The sequence below is a fragment of the Penaeus monodon genome, chromosome 43, assembly GCF_015228065.2.
Source record: "Penaeus monodon isolate SGIC_2016 chromosome 43, NSTDA_Pmon_1, whole genome shotgun sequence".
Lineage (NCBI taxonomy): Eukaryota > Metazoa > Arthropoda > Malacostraca > Decapoda > Penaeidae > Penaeus > Penaeus monodon.
Window position 1 is genome coordinate 6563016 of NC_051428.1, and position 17500 is coordinate 6580515.

Genomic DNA, 17500 nt, shown 5'->3' on the forward strand with positions numbered 1-17500 from the left:
TTTCATGTTTTTTATTTTTCATTATTTGTATATAGTAATTTTCGTCTCGGTTTCCCTTTTTTTTTTCTCAATCTGTTTCTCCGTCTCTTTCTTTTCTCACAATATATTTCGTTTCTCCCCCCCCTCCCTCTTTCTCGTTCTCTCTCGTTCTCTCTCTCTCTCTCTCTCTCTCTCTCTCTCTCTCTCTCTCTCTCTCTCTCTCTCTCTCTCTCTCTCTCTCTCTCTCTCTCTCTCTCTCCCATCTCTTACCTCTGCTTGCACCCCCACCCCCACTCCCACCCCCCCTCTAAATCACACGCACTTCCGCTCGCTCGTCCTCTCTTCTCCCGACCGCTATCGACCCCCTCCTAAAAACAGACAAAAAACAAAGAAAAAGCAAAGAAAAAAAACAGTAGCAATTAAACCACATTTCTCAGCGGACTCTTCAGAGGAATGCAGGCTTTCCCACGTGCGGGGGGTGGGGGGGGAGGGGGCACCGGGTAAATGGAACGCTGGCGGATGCGGGCCACGTTCATAAACGCACACACACATACACACACGTACATGCATGCATATATACATACGTACATATATATGTATATATATATATGCGTACATAGATACATACGCACATATATACATGTGTACATAAATATATACATACTACATACATTTACACGCACACGCTTATAAAGAATTGTATTTCTTTTCTTTTTTTTTTTCTTTAAGAAGTTGACTCTCTTTTTTCCAAGTTGATCTTTCTTTTATTTTCTAAACCCTCCTGAGATATCATTCATTTCCTTTGCCTTCTGTTATTGTAAGAAAAGGATGAATCGAAAAAAAAAACGTTAAAAAAGAAAACGGGGAAACTTTAGTGTGTTTCCCGCCATTTCTGTCTCTTACAGTGTCTCTCTCTTCATCTCCTGTCTTTCTTTCGCTACCCCGGTCTTTTCAAAAGAAAGAAAGAGAGAAAGAGAGAAAAAAGAAAAAAAAATCACTAACTCATGCACCTGTCTTTTGTTCTCCGTCACTTCTTTCTTTATTGTCTTTTTTCTCTATTTTTCTCTCTGTTCATTACACGGATGGGAGGCAGAAGACAAGGCGATGGCGCTCGGGTGTTGTCTAGGCCGGCGGGTCACCAGGTCCCACGGATGTCGCGTAGTCACCGTTGCTGGTGTCGCCGCTGTGCCCTTTGCATTGGCTCCTGTGGTTTCCAGAGACAGGACCTGGCGCTCGTTCCCTCTGCTGTCGCTCTTGTTTACGGTATTATCGATGCTGCTATTTCTACTGCAGTCGCCGTCGCAACGCCGCTGGTGATGCCTGCGCGGCCTTCGCGGGGGCCTTCCCCTGCGCTCCCGTCGCCGCCGTGGACGCTGACGCCTCCACGGCCGCGGCTCCTGTCCACGCCGCCCACGCCCGCCGCCCGCCCGCAGGTTACCGGGAAATACGCTTTTCTCGCGGGAAGCAAATTATGCGTTCTTGATTCTCGTCCAATGAATGGGAGAGAAAGAGGAGGTAATCATCAAATGGCAAAAAAGGCAAGCGGTGACATTCGTTGCCAGCGAGAGAACGTTCTCGGAAAATGAATGACGGACACACCCAGTGAGTTTGGCGAAAAATAAAAATAAAAAATCTGGTCATGCAAAGAGACGTCACCCTTTCCTCCACCCCCCCCCCCCAAAAAAAAAAAAGAAAAAAAAAAAACTAATAACACGCACAGATTTTCTTTTAAGACAAAATCTCAACATTTCATCATAGTTGCCATGATGTATCATTTAAGAATTCGCACAAACACACAGGGCCATGCATGCACTAATCACACACACACACACACACGTACATAATTGCGAAGCCGAGACTTGCGTCCATCTATCAACGAATAATCTAGAATTACAAACACGCATCGCATTGCGCAAGGACGGGGGGGGGGGGGCGGTTTCAGGTTACCAAAAGCTTAGAGATTTTATTTTCTCTCTTGTTCTGGTTTTCGAACGAAGTGTGTGTATGTGTGTGTGTATGTGTGTGTGTGTGTGTGTGTGTGTGTGTGTGTGTGTGTGTGTGTGTGTGTGTGTGTGTGTGTGTGTGTGTGTGTGTGTATGTGTTATGTGTGTGTGTGTGTGTTGTGTGTGTGTGTGTGTGTGTGTGTGTGTGTGTGGTGTATGGAGAGGAGAGAGAGAGAGAGAGAGAGAGAGAGAGAGAGAGAGAGAGAGAGGAGAGGAGAGAGAGAGAGGGAGAGAGAGAGAGAGAGGAGAGAGAGAGAGACGAGAGGGAGGGAGAGAGGGAGAGGAGGGGAAAGGAGAGGGGAGAAGAGAGAGGAGAGGAGAGAGGAGAGAGGAGAGAGAGAGGGGGGAGAGGAGAGAGAGAGAGAGAGAGAGAGAGAGAGAGAGAGAGAGAGAGAGAGAGAGGAGTAAGAGCCACCAAGAGAGCTTTTACTGACGCCCATTTCCTTTCCTTGCCTCCTCACCTCGACTCCAGTTTCACATTTCTTCGCTAACTACTGATATGACTCAACTGAAAACGGAGCGACTTCATTCCTCCACGTTTTCAGGGGTGACTCGTGTGTTTTGATGAAATTTGGCGCATGTGGGTTTTATGGACATTCCAGCACAGAATAATTGTTGGGGAAAATAGTTTCTCGTTGGTTCAGGTCGGCGATAGATAGATAGGTAGGAGGGAGGAAGGAGGAAGAGGAGGAGAAGATTTTCGCTGTTTTTCTCTTTTTCTGTCTGTCTGTTTCTTTCACTTCGAAGTACTTCCTTCTATCAGGAAATCATTCTCTCTTCTTTAAGTATTTAATTTTATTCAGAAAATCATTAACTTAATATTAAAATGCCTTAACACTTCTCAACAACCTACTCCTTAATAAACGTAAATTTTAAACGTTCACCAATTTAATTCCCTCATTTCAACATGAATAACAACAAGCATTTTTAATACGTAAAAAATAGAAAAGAAAATCTATCGATTTTTTTTATTATTCTTTAAAAAAATCTTTTAAAATATTCGTCTTGCTCGAGCTACTTTCGTATTCTTTACAGAACGTCAGAGTTAACTTGCACAGATCATTAACATTTCCGGCACTTCAAAATTTGCTTCACAATGAACCCTTGGTTACATTTCATCCAAAAAAGAACATTTCTTCTTCGTGTTTCTGGTACAGTTATTGTTAACTCTCTTTCTCCTTTCCCCCTCTCTCTCTTAGGTATTGGAAGTTAGATAGGAGATACTGAAATAGACACACAGATGGATAGAGACTGAATGTATCTAAAAGTACGTTGCGTGCGTGCATGTAGGTGTGCGACTGTGGGTACGCGCGGATGTATGCTTACAATCGGACCATTTTAAGCCTTAAGTAAACACACACATACGCCCCCACACACAAACTGCACACTCGCTAATGATAACAATTTACGACTAAGATAGACTGTATTACGTGTCGACAGCGAGTCCAAGAGTACACATTGGTGATGCTAATGACAACCGGAACACAGAACACCGCTAAATATACTAGACTTTAACAAACAGCGACTGTCGGGGCGAGTTTCGAGAGAGGAAGCACGCGCGGTGAAGAAAACGGGCAGGACGGTGTTGACTGCAGGGACGCGTTTGTTTGGTTTTTGTTTTATTTCTCACAGATTTTTTTTTTTTCTCTCTCTCTCTTTCTCTCTCTCTCTCTTTCTCTCTCTCTCTCTCTCTCTCTCTCTCTCTCTCTCTCTCTCTCTCTCTCTCTCTCTCTCTCTCTCTCTCCTTCACACACATACAATACACACAGGCACAGACACACGCACGCACACGCACACGCGCACGCACACACATATTGCATGTGCGTGAAAGAGAAAGAGAAAGAGAAGGAGAAAGAGGGAGGGAGGGTGGGAGGGAGAGAGAGGGGGAGGGGGGAGGGGGAGGGGAGAGGGGAGAGGGAGAGGGAGAGGGAGAAGGAGAGGGAGAGGTAGAGGGAGGGAGAGAGAGATAGAATAACGAACAATACACACCAGTGGACACATACAACTAAGAAGGAGAGGGAGAAGAAAAGCAACCGTGCGTTCCATTGACTTAATCAAGGGAGTAACTGCTACGAGTTAATCAGCTAGTGAAGGGAACAGCAACGTCATTCAGGCATTCATTTCGCGTGAATGTGAATCGCTGCTCTCGGGCGCTCGCTCATGAGGCCTCCCGGCGCGTGTGAGTGGGCGTGCGTGCGTGTGCGTGTGGGCGTGCGTGCGTGCGTGTGTGTGTGTGGTTTGTATACCATGAGAAAGGGATAGATCTAACAATAACAGATTTAGATAAACAGTCAGGTATAGGTAGGTAAATAGAGAAGAATACTCCAAAAAGTCAGATACATATGCACATGCACAACAGGAAACAAGCAAACACACACACGCAAACCTTTTAATCCACCTCCACCCACCTCTCTCTCTCTCTCTCACACACACACACACACACACACACACACACACACACACACACACACACACACACACACACACACACACACACACACACGTACACCCAGACCCCACGTGCGAGGGTGTCAGCAACTCGGACCCTTAGAGCCGCCGAGTCAACACTAATGAACGCCACTTCACACCATCCAGCTAACGGACCCTGTGTTAGTGAACGCAAGAAATAACGGTGGAAATAACAACAGCCTACGTACGCGACTTCGGGAATGAGAGCGAAGAGAAGCGTCCCATAGGCCTAGGCATTTTTTGGGAGTCGTTTATTAATAGGTTTACATAAAAAAAGGCGCTGGGCTTCTTGGTGATTTTACGTGTGATGGAATGTGCTATTTTATATGGGAAAATGAGAGGGAGAGAGGAAGAGGAAGAGGAGGAGGAGGAAGAACAGGAGGAGAAAAGGAAGAGGGGGGGAGGAGGAGGAGGAGGAGGAGGAGGAGGAGGAGGAGGAAAGAGGAGGAGACCAACATCAAAACTTCCCCCACAGCGAATTCTGACTCGTATTAATTTCCCTCGAGGTCCTGATGCAAATGAGATCCTTATGATCAACAAACCGAGACTTTATAACCAGATATAATTATATATATGCGTGCCTCTGCGCAACAAGGGGAGGTACGCAATTACAGGGCACAAGAGGCAGGGACCATGTGACAGGGTTTGGAAGGGTAGGTGTGGTGGATGTAGCAGGGTATGGGCGAGTATATATTACAGAGCAGTGGAAGGGTAGGGTAGGTGTGGTAGATATGGCAGGGTTTGGGATGATGTGTTTGGTAGGGTTCGGTAGGGCAGAAATAATAATAATAATAATAATAATAATTAATAATAATAATTAATAATAATAATAATAATAATAATAAAATATTATTATTATCATTAATAATAATAATAATAATAATAATAATAATAATAATAATAACAATAATTAGTAGTAGTAGTAGTAGTAGTAGTAGTAGACGAAGTAGAAAAAAAAGAGAATAATAATAATAATAATAATAATAAGAAGAAGAAGAAGTAGAAGAAAAAGAAGAAAAAGATGAAGATGAAGAGGAAAAGAAAATTAAAAAAAGAGAAAAAAAGGAGGAGAAAAAGAAGAAAAGAAAAAGAAGTAGATGACGAAGCCGAAGAAGGAGGAGGAGGAGAAGAAAAAGAAGAAAAGAAAAAGAAAACAGAAAAGGAAAAAGAAAAAGACGAAGACGATGAAGAAGGAGGAGGAGAAGAAGACGAAGAAGAAAAAGAAGTAGAAAAAAGTAGAAAAGGGACAGTCCGGTGACTCTCGGCAAGGGAACCACGCCCAGACCCCCCCCCCCCCCCGCCCCCGCCCCCATACCCCCTAAAACTCTCTAAAAAAGTTAATACCTAGTCAGTCACACGATCGCGAGGAGAACGAACTGCCGGCATGTCCTTTTCTCTCTCTCTCTTCCCATTTCTCTTTCCTCTCTTCTCCTTCGTATCTCCTAGCCCTTACGCTTTACTTTTTCTCGTTTCTCCTTTTTGTCTGAAATGACATTCTTATCTTACTGCCGCGTTTCCTTTTCCTGTCCACTTCGCTTTCTTCTATCTTTATCCATGCTTTTTATTCCCTCTATCATCCCCATTTCTCTTATTCACCATTCACTCGCCCTACCTTTATCGCGTTCATTTCGCTCCTTCATGTATCCTATTTTCTAATTCCCTTCTTTTATTGATTTATTTCATTTTTCATCATTTATACAACGTCTTCACCTGCATTTCCTTTTTTCATTTCCTTACACACACATACTTCATTTACTTTATACATCCTATTTTCCCTCTTCATTTATCATATCATCCTATTCCCCTCCTTTCTTTATCCTCTTCACCCTATCTCCCTCCTTCGCCTTGCTTCCCTCATTCACATATCCTCTCCAGCCTGTCCATCCATTCCATTTCCCTTCTTCATTCGCCGTTCTCCTCTAATCCTCTCTTCCTCCCCTCCCATGTGCATGGCGACCGGGTCCTGCCATGCACAAGTCGAGGGGTCAGTGTGTTGCATGAGACAGGGATGGGGGTTTTGTCATGCACAGGTTAAGGGGAATAATTCTAATGTGTTTTCTGTTCTGTTTCGCCTGCATTTTGTTTTGTTTATATTTTTATTTACTTACGTGTCTTCATTTGTGTGTGCGCACTCGGTTTTGTTGTCTGTGTGTCTGCTTGTCTTTATTTTTTTTTAGCTTTTCATCACTCTTATTGGTCCATTCATTCACCCGTCTATCTGTCTCTCTATTTATCTATATTATACACATATACACATGCACACACTAAACTATAAAACAAATAATTAATTAAATAATCTTTAAAAAACAAAGTCACATGACACCTCCCTCAAAGTCACGCCCACTCCATTAGAGGACACGCCTTTTGATATCACTCCGCCCCCCCCCCCTCTCCTCACCCTCATACAGGCCACTGACACCGTGGGAGGATCACATGAGGTTTTGCGTGCGTGTTTGCGTGCGATGTATATGTATGTGTGTATGTGTGTGTGTGTGTGTGTGTGTGTGTGTGTGTGTGTGTGTGTGTGTGTGTGTGTGTGTGTGTGTGTGTGTGTGTGTGTGTGTGTGTGTGTGTGTAAGGTTAAGTGTTTGCGCTTGTGTACGGTTCCTTGCACGTTTTGTATAGACGGATAAAAATACAAAAAGTTTGCAAATAAACTTTCCTTTTCAACATACCAAACACAACACTGAAACATTTTGCTCTGACAGCCGGAACTCGCTCTCTCCTCATTCATTCATTCATAAACACAAACACACACTTACTCCTTCACATATACTACATCTGAAACACTCTTTCCCTCTCAATTTAATGTATTCACACACGCAAACACACACGAAAGAATTTACCTTCATTAAATTTCTTCCGGTCTTTCTTCGAGGAAAAAAGCCTCACACCCCACTTTTTTTCTTTCCTTTTGCGTTAGAGGCCTATGTGCTTTTACTGGGAATCTTGTGAATAATTTAGGCCTACAGAGTTCTTCGTTCGGTTGACTATCACTGTCTTTTTTTTCTAATTCTTGGAATTTTTCTTATTGATTTTTTTTTTTTATTAAAAAAAGAACGCACGCACGCACACACAAATACTTGAAGAGGAGGAAAAGGAGGAGATGGAGAAGGAGGAGGAGAAGAAGGAAAGGGAGAAGAAGGAAGAGGAGGAGGAGGAGGAGAGAAGAAGGAGAACGAGAACACGAACGAGAAAGACAAGAAGTAGGAGGAGGAGGAGCAAGGGAGGAGGGGAAAGGGGAAGAAGAGAAAGAGGACCATAGAAAGTAAAACCTTAAGGAGGCAGGCAAGGAAGATATGGCGTGCGTTTGGAAGGAGAGAGGGGGAGGGGGGGGCTTCTCGTGGGTAGAGGGGGGGGGAAGGGAGAGGAAGGGGAGAAGAAGAGGAGAAGTAGGAAGGAAGAGATAGTGAGGGAAAGGACCGAAAGGAGGACGGAGGAAAGGAAGAAGGGAGGGGGAGAGGGCGAGGGAGGAAAAGTTAGGAAGGAGAGGAAGAGGGAGAGAGGAAGGAGAGAATGAGTGAGTGAGGAAGGATAGAGAGTGAGAGTGAATGAGAGAGTTAGTTTGCTAGTTAGATTAGTTTTATTCCATTTGTTATAAAGGATATTCTTTCTGTGACATGCGGTCTGTTTTATTTTGCTTCTAAATTCCCCTTTAAGTGCAAGGAATGGCCGGGGCTGCCAACCATCCACTGGCGAGAGGGATTTGAGCACAGGTCAGGGACACACACACACACACACACACACACACACACACACACACACACACACACACACACAAAAAGGAGAGAGAGAGAGAGAGAGAGAGAGAGAGAGAGAGAGAGAGATAGAGAGAGAGAGAGAGAGAGAGAGAGAGAGAGAGAGAGGAGAGAGAGAGGAGAGAGAGAGAGAGAGAGAGAGAGAGAAGAGAGAGAGAGAGAGAGAGAGAGAGAGAGAGGAGAGAGAGAGAGAGAGAGAGAGAGAGAGAGAGAGAGAGAGAGAGTACAGAGAGAGAGAGAGTGAACAGAAAGAGGAGATTGAAATGGAGAAAATCTTAATGGAGAAAGAGGAAGAAAGGGAAGCGAGAAGGGAGGGGGGATGGAGAAAGGGAAAAAGAAAAAGAAAAGAAAAAAAAAGAAAAAAATAGAAAAAGAGTAAACACTTGATGAGAGAAAACAGAAGAGGGAGAAGAGGAACGAGCAGAAGGGGAGAGGGAGGGAGATGAGGCGCGGGGGGGGGGGGGGGGTGTTATCGGTGCGCTCACGTCTTTTAGCCTTTTTATGGCAGCTTCAACTCAGCCGACGCTCCCGGCGCCTCGGGGCGGCGCGGGGGAGAGCAGCGAGCGCTGTAAAATGTGCGCCAGAACCATTTCTTTTTCCGGATTTTTTGTTGTTTTTGTGTGTGCGCGCGCGCGTGTGTGAGAATGAGAATGAGGAAGTAAGCGAATGTAAGAGTAAACGAGTATATCTAGATGCGCGTTTACGCCTCTTCTACCTACATTTACCCATCTACCTACATCTAGCGACCCGGCCGCGTGCATGTGCGCGGGCGCTCGTGCATGCCCTTCCCGCCGTGACCTTCAGCGCCGGCGGTCACCGAATCAGCGGCGTTTCCTGGCCACGGCGACCTCCGGCCTCCGCTCCCGAGCCGCGGCTGCATCGCCTGCCCCGATAGCCTTTCCTCTGGCTATTTACCCTTTTCTCTTCGCTCGTTTTGATATTCTGTTATCGTTACCTTTGGCTTCTTAGTGCATTTTACCTCAATTTGTTCTTTGTGGCTCGTTATTCATTTTGGACAGATTTTGTTCAATTGTTTGCGTATTGTTCCTGTCATACTGTCGTTAAGATTTGTGTCATCTATTTAGTTAATTGCTATTACTTTTATACTCTTTATTATAACAATTGTTACTATTACCTGCCTAACTGTCCTTTGTGGAGGCAGCAGCATCACTATAATCATCATCGTCACTATCATTACTGCTATCACTAACGACATCGCTCCCATTATCAATGCCAATATTACTATCTCTAGCACTGTCATTACCACCACCTCGAATAGAGAAACAGATGACTAACCGAAAATAAAAACGAAATTGTGAACACTTTTCTTTATCATCGATATTATCACCATCATTATCTTGTTTCTTCTCTCTCTCCCTTTCTTCTTCCTTCCTTCACTTTCTCTGTTCGTTCACCAACCCCTCTCTCTTTCTCTTTCCTTCACCCCCCTCTCTCTCCCTTCATCTTCTTCTCCCTCTCATTCTTCTTCCTCCCTTCCCTTCCTCTCTCTCTCTTCCTCCTTTTTTTTCATCTTGTTTTTGGACCGTGGGAACTAACACGAGACTACTCGGCCACCAACCTCGGGATTTTTCTCTCAACTAACATTTCTTATTTCTCTCTCTTCGCGAAAATGAAACCATGATGGGAATGAATCAAGTGGAAAGAAAATAAAAATAGAAGGATACCAATAAAGATTTAAAAAGGAAAAAAGAGAGGGAAGAGAGAATACGGATGAAAAAGATTATTTACAATTACTATTTACAAGGAAAAAATATTTAACAAAAAAAAAAAAAAAAAAAAAAAAATAATAATAATAAAAAATTATATTTTACCCAAAATCACGAATAAAAAAGGGAAATAAATAATATAACGAGTAAATAACAAACCCAAAATAACTTCATTACGAAAACACTGCAGTGATGAACCAATAACGTAGCAGCAATAGCGAGAGGTTGAAGCTGATTGGCTGGCCGTTCTCCTCGGTGATTGGCTGGCAGTGCTCTTCGCTGATTGGCTAGCAGGTCCTTTCGGGTCGTTTTTTGCAGCTGCGTTGAAGTCACTCGAAGCTTCTCTTAACCGACCAAGAAAACAAGTGACTGTGATAGCTATTGTTTTCGAGTTGTGTTTTTTTTCTTCCTTTTTTTTAAAGGTCCGTGGATCGTCATCTCGACTGCGTTTTCTTTACCGCCTTTTTCGTGTTTCACTTTCTGCTCCGCGTTTCTGTTCTTCGTTTTATTTATATCTACTGTCGTTATGGTTATCTAACACCTTTTTTAACATCTGTCAACCTCAATTTCCGTTTCTGTTCCTTATACCAACAACGCCATTATCAGTTCCTATCTTTCGTTTTTGTTCCAGAAAGTTCTTTCGGAATGGAGTTTCCGCCATAGAAATGCCATTAGAACGTTATCTCATTTATATCTTGACTGAATGAAAGAAGTTGATCCGATTTTATATAATGTAAAGTCTGAAATCGTATTAATGCCATTTTACATTACCTGCGTCCAAATTTACTGGTACTATATTTTACTACAACCTACATCATAAATATAAATATAAATATATATGTGTATATATATATATATATATATATATATATATATATATATATATATATATATATATATATATATATATATATCATATCTACCGAGTCACAACTCACGTGGGAAGTTATGCATCTTTTTAAAACATAAAAAATGGCTTCGTGATTTTTTTAAATACCCTTTTGTTAATGTGAATTATTATTATTATATTTTTTGAAGGGATGGGGGATCGCATGCTTTTAATGACACTATTTCAATTTTCCAATTCAAATAACTGCTTTATCTGAAATAATGAGTTATAATAACTATTATTTTTTCTACAATTCCCGAGTAAGAAGTGAATGCCTGTTAACCTTCCCAAGCTACATGACAGGCGACATTATTTCGATTCCTCCCTCCGTTATAAAAATACACATCATTATCCGTGTACAGTTACGTTTTAAATAATCGCGGCCGAGTCATTAGACCAATTCCGGTTCATTACAACTTATATACATTGGTCACATCCCCCCCCAACCTCCGGAGACAAGCCATGACGTCACTCATCGGATGTGGTCACGTGACAACACCTACATGACGTCAGAGCTCGAGTGACCAATCACGGGATTCGCACCTTTACAAACATCCGAGTTTCTAAACCGCGTTACCGCAATCGCCAGCCAGTACTTGCCGCCGATCGAAAAATCACTTTTCATCCGACCTTCAAAAGGAACTCCACAGCGATTCTATTACATCTGCCATTAGATTAGATTCGGCTGATTATAACACACACACACACACACACACACACACACACACAAACACACACACACACACATATATATATCTGCTCACTCGCTCTCATTCTATAGTTTTCTCTCACTCACTCACTGAGAGAGAGAGAGAGAGAGAGAGAGAGAGAGAGAGAGAGAGAGAGAGAGAGAGAGAGAGAGAGAGAGAGAGAGAGAGAGAGAGAGAGAGAGAGAGAGAGAGAGAGAGAGAGAGAGAGAGAGAGAGAAAGTGAGAAAGGATAGAAAGAGAAAGAAAAATAAAGAGAGAAAGCAAGAAAGAGAGACCGTGAGAAAGAAAGAAAGAGACGGAAAGAGATCACCCACAAAGCAGCGCAAAAGGCGGAACCTGAATCACTCACAGTACCGCCCAGGGGAGGGGGGGGGGTCGCAGCATCACCTGGGAGGCCTGTTCATCGCCTCGCAGATGTGAGATGATCTTCACGCGGCTCTTAGGCACTCACTCACCCGACGCGGACATGACTCTCCTCGGAATACTTCAAACAATGCGACTATTATCAGATTTGAAAAAAAAAATCTTCACCTTTAGAAATGGCCAAATGCTAAAATATATATGGGTACCGTTGCATAATTTGATACCAGAACCCACTGAATATTAGCTGCCGCGTTCAAAAACAATAAGTTCTTTAAGTGCGTAAAAATGAGATGAAAAGTGCTGGAAAAATAATAACTATAATTGTATGGAAGTGACCATCCAGCAGCCAGTGGTTTATGAATGAAAATTTACCCCAAGGCAAGGTGGTGTACCAGAGAAACCAGCTTTTCATGATGGAGAAAGATAGTGAAACGGTTACAGTTTATAGTTGTTAGCTTTTACAGGATCTAAGTAATTACTTATTTATCCCCTCATTTGTGTGTGTCCCCCCACCCTCTCTCTCTTTCTGTTTTATATTTAGAATTCCCTCATTTTTTGTGTACGTGTATGTGTGCACACGTGCAAGAATTTGTTCCAATCACTGAAGTACTCGCACACGGAATGACGAGCGTGACTATGAGATATACACAACATAGCTTTATTAACACACACAGACACACACACACACAACCTAAATACGAAGATGTTACAATCTCCTCACGCTTTTCATTTGTTTTCTGTTACCGCAGGCGTTGCAGCTCATTCTGCGTTGCAGACTATTAATATCCTCATTTTTCCCAAACTCATGACGCCTAAGCCACGCCCATCGGCCACGCCTACATGGTCAGCGTAGTCACGTCCTGTCATGGTCTAGTCCACCCCCCTTTTACATGACCCCCCCCCCCTAGGGATTTCAGAAAACGCGGTAAAGAGGTTTCCGCGTCTTTCATTTTTTTATCATCATAATTACTGTTCAGGCCTTTTTTGTTGTTATAAATTTGATATTAGCTCGCATTGATTTTTTTTATTATACCTTTTCTCTATCTGTTTTGTGTTGTTGATATCATTTTCACTTTCGTCAATATCATCGCGATCTTTACTATGTGAATATTAATCATCAACGCATTATCCATACTATTGTTGCCGAAACCATCACCAATTTTACTTCATTCTCATAATCAGCTTGTCATCACAGTTATGATTATTCAGTTATTATTAGTATAATTTCTATTACATCCGTAAGGCACTGCTCACATTACAGTCACACTTTGAAGTATTTCTTTTATCAATATTATCTAAAGTTTTAACAACTCTCTTACCATAACCTAAACTATCGTCAGGCACAATCTCTTTTAACAACATTAGTGTCTTCACTAATGTCAACATATAGTTAGCGCTGTCACTTTATCATCTATGGTTCTCCCATTTTAACTTCTTCCTTTGTCTGTTTATATATATATATATATATATATATATATATATATATATATATATATATATATATATATATATATATATAGACACACACACACACACACACACACACACACACAAATAAAACAATATATATATATATATATATATATATATATATATATATATATATATATGTATATATATATTTACTTTTTTTTACTGTCTTTTCTTTTCTTTTTCCTCTATTTCTTTGTTTCAAGCGTAGTCATTATCTTTTTTTCCCCTACAATATAATCAGATAATACAGATTCATGCAAATATATACATATATACATACACATACGAACTATAATATATATATATATATATATATATATATATATATATATATATATATATATATTATATGAGAGAGAGAGAGAGAGAGAGAGAGAGAGAGAGAGAGAGAGAGAGAGAGAGAGAGAGAGAGAGAGAGAGAGAGAGAGAGAGAGAGAGAGAGAGAGAGAACCCAGCTTCAAAGAGAGAATATCAGATAACAGAGAAAGACTGAAATACAAGAGAGAAAGAGATAGACAGCTATCAAGAGAAAGACAAAAAAGGTAGATGTGGAGAGATCTCAGCTACAAACCCCTGTGGTTAGAAAACGCACAACCCTCTTTAAAATATATTTTCCATGTTCCTGCCATGGACAAGTACCCCCCGGGGCTACGCTCGGCCGTGGTCTCTCCCTCCTGGACTATTCATGTGCTACTTTTCTTAGTACTCCAAAGTTTCCTCCTGTTGTGCATATCGTTGGTGACGCTCGTCTTCCTTGTATGGCTATTAAAGTTTTCACTCGTTTTTGTTGTTTTTGGTGTTTCTGAATTTTAACGGCTTCATTGTCGTCATTATCATTAACGAGAGTGGTGTGGAAGCTGAAGGTAGGGTGACCTTCTCTGTCTCTTCTGAGGCCATGCTTTTTTTCTCCCTGCCTGTCTCTCTCGGTCTCTGTCTCTCTCTCTCCAATCCCCCTCTTTTTCTTCCTCCAACTTCCTTCCCTCCCCCCCACACATATCCCCCTCCTTTCTTCCTCCCTTCCTTCACTCCCCTTCTTTCTCTCGCCAATCTTCCAATGAGCAATTCTGTGCTAATCATTATTTGTTCATGAAGCGTGGTACACCTTTACCTGTCGCTCCGCCCATTGAACCAATTGATTTCTCTCTGTTACACTCTATTTGCAACGGCATGTCATAGTCATTGCAATGGTCAGTCTCAAGTTGCAAGAGGAAGTGAACCGCTTAAGAGGCATAGAAATGGTTCGAGGAAATGCTCTTAATATCCCATTTAATTTCTACTTATGTTGCTTTTATTTTATTTTCGTTTCTCACTTTTTTTTTACATTTTTATTCTATCCTCTATTCGCTTCCTGTCTCTCACCATTTTTCCTTTTTTTTCTTTTCTTCTCCTCTCCTTCCCTTTCTCTCAACGCGAGCTCCCTCTCGTAGCATGTCCAACACTCTCTTCTTTCGCTCTTCCCTCTTCTCCCTTCTTTATCATCCTCCCCTTTCTCTCTTTTTCCTCCTCTCTTCTCCCTCCTTTTCTTTCAACGCTATCCCCTTCTCGTCGCATTCCCATCAGTCTGCTCTTCTTCCTCTTTCCTCCTTTATCATTCCTTCTCATCCCCCCCCCCCCGCCTCCCTACCCCCACCTTCAACTTCCGCCATTTTGCAACAATCTCTTCGCCTTGACATCTGATCATTCCGCGTCGCTCATTTGTCTTTTCTTTCTCCTCTTCACCTTCGCTCTCACCTTCTGGCGGTCGTTAATTAATGGCCGCGCGTTTGTTCGTGTGTGTGTGTGTGTGTGTGTGTGTGTGTGTGTGTGTGTGTGTGTGTGTGTGTGTGTGTGTGTGTGTGTGTGTGTGTGTGCGTGGGTCTATTTTTCCAATTTTCTCTTGGGCGATTCGTAAGGCAGGAAGGGGAAGGAACTGAGGAGGAGAGGGAGGGCGAAGAGAGAAAGGCCAAGAAGGACGTGGAAACGAGAGGAGAAGGAAGGAGGAAGGGAGATGGAAGAGGCAGGTGAGGGAGGAAGCGAGGGAAGGAAGGAGGAGGAGAGGAAAGAGGAAAGAGGAGAAAAGAGAGGAGAGTGGAGAGAAAATAGAAATGAGAAGAAAATAGAAATGAGAAGAAAAAGAAAAGAAAAGAAAAAAGAAAAGAAAAAAGAAAAGAAAAAAGAAAAGAAAAGAAAAGAAAAGAAAAGAAAAAAAAGAAAAGAAAAAAAAAAAAAAGAAAAGAGGGAAAAAAGAAGAGAGAAGGGGGAAGGGGGAGAAAGGGGGAAGGGGGGGAGGGGGAGAAGGGGGGAGACAACAGCGAGACAATCCCAGCGACAGAGACAAAAGACCGAAAGGCACAGACTGACCAGTCACGTGACCGCTCCTAAAACCACCTCTTTGCCAATTACATGAAAACTTTCCCCGCCACTCCATGATTCGGAAAGGGGGGAGGGGGGAGGGGGTGGGGAAGGAGAAGAGAAGGGGAAAGGGAGAGGAGGAGGAGGGGGAGGGGGAAAATGGGATGAAGGGGACGGGTAGAGGAGGGAGGGAAGGGGAGGAGAGAGAGAAAGGGAGTGGTTTGGGGAGGGGAGGGGAGGGGAGGGAAGAGAAGGGGTAGGAGGAGAAAGGGATGGAGGAAGTGGAAGAATGGAGGAAGGGGAAGGGAATAAGGAGATACGGATAGCGAAGACTTAGAGAGGAGAGGAGAGGAGAAGAGAGAGAGGGAGAGAGAGAGGCGATGACGCAAGAGAAAGAAAAAAAATGTAGGGGAGTCATTAAAGCCAAAATAAAAGATAAAAAGAACATACCATTGGGGAAAAAACGAAAAAAAAAAAAAAGAAAAGAAAAGCAAGAAACCACGGAGAGTAAAGGATATGATAACAGGAAGAGAGATAGGACCCGATAACACGACGTTCAGGACCTCCCGCGATATCCTAATCTGCGACTTCTTATCCCTTCGATCTTGATTATCCTGCAGATTCGAATTTCCTCTCTCCTCTTCCCTTCCATCTCTCTCTCTCTCTCTCTTTGTTTACTATTTCTTTTCCTCTTTTCTCTCTCTCCTCTCTTTCCTTCGCTCCCTCTCTCTCTCTTTCTCCCTGTCTTTTCTTTCTTTTTGGCCAAAAGGAAAAATAACATCCAACTTTAATAGACGTTTATCCAATTGAAAATTGTGAGAACCTTAAAATTGTACAACATATCTTTCGCACATCTTCTGCCTCAAATACACGAGTATAAAAGTTTCTCTTTAAAATATATCTATCATTACCTAAAGGGTACGACATAACTTTAAATATGTACATACAAACACACTAACTTAAAAGCCACCCAATAGTACGACTTACACACTTCAAGCACACATATGCAAATGAGCATCGATTTTAAAACTCACTCTTACCTTATTTAAAACCAAGTGCACCTACCACGCGTTTACATAACTGACGACTCTATGAAGACTTATTACAAGCACACACATGCAAACGAGGATCGAACTTTTAAACTCCGAGCCATACTTAAACCAGAAGCACTTACCACGCACTTACGTAACTGGCGACTCTACAGCAGGTGGCCGAGAGTCACAGGCGATGAATGCGACGGACATATGGCGACGGACAGACGGGGCCGAGATTTTACCCCTCGTCTCAAGGAGTTCAGTGGACATGCCTCATTATGCACAGGGAGGAAACGGTAGGGTAATTTCAAGCAAGGGGGAGGAATTTAAGTGCGGCTGGATTCGAATAGGGTTATGGAGGAAAGGGATTTTGTACGTAGATGGATGGATAAAGACAGAAACAAATGGATAAGATTGTAACATGTAAGTTTCTTATGTTTACACACACACACACACACACACACACACACACACACACACACACACACACACACACACACACGCCCTTCCTCTCGCGTGCGTGACCTCCTCATTCGCGGACCAGATAAAAGCACGACGTTATCAGTCGGCGCAGGACGGGGCCTCCTTCGTCATTAGGAAAATGGAGGAAGAGATAAGAAGGGAATGTAAAGTAAAATACGAGAAGAGAGGAAAGTGGGCGGGAGTGGGAGGGGAGAGGGGGGGGGGCGATGATGATGGAAGGGGGGTGGAGGGCAAAAGGAGAGGGAAGGAAAGCGGGAAGTGAGGAATGGAGAGTAAGGAGA

The 17500-nt window shown here is 42.7% G+C and overlaps 1 protein-coding gene across 1 annotated transcript in view; it reads right to left on the reverse strand.

The window, feature by feature from the left end:
* The window catches only part of LOC119599521 (nuclear mitotic apparatus protein 1-like), a 53247-nt gene that overhangs the window by 20053 nt on the left and 15694 nt on the right, over positions 1 to 17500 (reverse strand). The window lies entirely within an intron of this gene.